Source organism: Morone saxatilis, unplaced genomic scaffold, assembly GCF_004916995.1.
Source record: "Morone saxatilis isolate NCDOM2014 unplaced genomic scaffold, NCSU_SB_2.0 Contig2, whole genome shotgun sequence".
Classification (NCBI taxonomy): Eukaryota; Metazoa; Chordata; class Actinopteri; family Moronidae; genus Morone; species Morone saxatilis.
In genome coordinates, this window is record NW_023339762.1 from 26,456,443 (window position 1) to 26,459,092 (window position 2,650).

A 2,650-nucleotide genomic window follows, 5' to 3' on the forward strand; every position below is an offset into this window, starting at 1 on the left:
TTCCAAAAGACAGCCCCATTAATTTACACTTAAAAATCAGTTTCAACAGGAATTACATCACATTAAGGAGGTAATCACTGTTTCATTGGACCTTTAACAATCTGTCCCAGTACTGCTTTGACTCTCCAAAACACTTTTGAAAGGTTTATTATCTCCAGAGGTTGGACAGTGTTCTTCATTAGTGATCCATCAGCTACAATAAAAGCATGAAAATCAGCCAACGGCTGAAGTCCACATTTTCCATGTGCAGACAGTCCTGCAGAGTGATGGCGGCCGGCTCTGTTCAGCTGTGCGTATCAGTGAGTGCTGAATAAAACATGGTGGAATGGGACCACTTTATGAGACGTCTGCCACATTAGGACGGCAGCGCCCTAAGAGCTCCGGCCCTCGGCTGCCTCTCCCTCTGCCGTATAAGAAACACATAAATATTTTACATTTGGGCTGCTTTAATCCGTTCACAGAATGCCAATACTCAGCACTTAGAAAAGTGCTCAGTCCTCTGGTCTTATAATGCATTACTAAATACTTTTATCAACAACTGGACACTCTTTCTCTCTGTGTTCGAGAGCGAGCGGGAAAAGGTAATACCATGGCAGGATCGAGCCAACTGTCGACTCAGCAGAAATGGCTTCTTCTTCAGGAAATGAAATAAAGGCAGAGACTGCAACCTCTGACCTCTGAGGTCATTTCAGGAATATACAGCTTTGTCTGAGGCCGCGTAGCTCAGAGTGCTACTTTAGTTCAGAGCTTGTCAATAATCCTGCTGGTTGAAGACATTTGAACTGTTTGTAGTTTGCAGAGAAAGAGAGATTCAACAGGTCTCAAACTGATTGATAATCATAATGAAAGCTTCATAATGTACAACTAACTGGTTAATAAGTTAATGATCAACTGCTGTTTTATGTCTTTAGGAAGGGAGGGAGTTAATTTGATCTGGGGAAACCTGAACAAGTTTTTTTTTCTCATTCATATTTTCATTTATTATCCGTCACAAAAATGACATGAAATATATTTTAAACCAGTAAGAAGGTTCCCCTTTACTAAGCTGAAATAGGAGAGGGAAAGCTTTTTGCTTTGACATTAAAGTGATTAATTTTGTTCCCAAAACTTTTAACTTTAGTTCAAGGACAACGTCCCCCTTTCAGATGTTGAGAAACCTCTTTAAAGGACCAGGATTGAACACTGCTCGCGTCTATGTTTGATGAGCTAGGAATGAGAGCGGTAGAAGACATACAAACTTATTACTATATAACAACAAACTTTTCTACGGAAGCATATTGCATTCACTTGAACAAAACTATGTTGCAGCGCTGTATAATTAATGCTCTAATTCCAGAGCATATTGGAATTATAATTTTTTTTAATGAAAAATTACCTCAGAATGATTAGCTATGAGAATGAGAATAAGTTAATTAATGCATACAATACATTTTATAAGGTTTGTTGTAACGTAAAAAGTGTGTATGTCGTAATAATGTGAAAAAATCTTATTATAACAATAAACCTTTAAAGTTAATAACATTAATCAGTTTTTCTTTTTCCGCCGTTGCACAAATCTGGTTTCATACAAACACATCGTGTAGCACATCGTTATTTCTTGGTAGCCTTAAAGTAGTCAAATTTAAATAGTCTATTTAATATCCACTGTTAGTCAAATCCCTGTTAGTTACAGCCCTGCAGGATGACAGCAGTGGAGAGACACTGTTCCTCCTGTTGTTCTGTATGTGAATCACTGCTGAGGCTGTCATCCTATAATTTATATAAAATCTGTCTCATTTACATAAAATTACTTCTGAGTAAAAAAAGAAACATTTAAAACCTGGAAAAGATAACAGAGAATCACTCTTTTCTTCCTCGTCTAATGTAAACCCATAACAGTAACTCAATATTCATAGCATCATGAAAGTCAGCCACCACTCTGATCTCCATTTTATGCAACTGAGTGTGTGTGTGTGTGTGTGTGTGTGTGTTGAAGGGGGAAATGAGGGAAGTCACTACAGGCTCTTATTGTTAAGTAATAAGAGGGAAATGAGTGTGCGAGCATCACGGAAGTAAACAGGAGAAATTAAATTAGTGCACGACGGCGTCTCCTGAGAGCACACTCGCCAACCAAAAGAGAAAACATCCACCATTAAACACTCCATTTAACATTCAAACCACACTCGCTTCATTAGCATATAAGTTGTTTTTGTTGTTACCTAAATACTGTACATAAATGTGTTGTTTCCATCTCTGTGGAGAAGCATTTACATAATAGTGTTAACGTTAGCTACAGTACGGCAGCCTCCTCCTCTCTCTCTGGGCGGCGGAGATGGATGCCTGCAGGGCTTTTAATGAGTTGCATAAGAGCAAAACAAAGACGACCAAGGATTGCAAATGGAAGCGAGCCACGTAAGGACGGTAACACACAAATGTGAAGGCGAAAAACAAACAAACAAACAAACAAACAAACAAACTGTCCAGTATCGCCTCATTATGTACTGACTAAATGAGGAGTTCTGAGCTCTAAAGGCAGATTGATCTGTTCTAACGTTCTCGCCTTGGAGCAGCTCAGATGTAACTGTTTGCTGTCTTCACACAGATGGCTGGAGAGAGAGAGAGAGAGAGAGAGAGACAGAGAGAGAGAGAGGGGTACATTTTTCAGTATTTT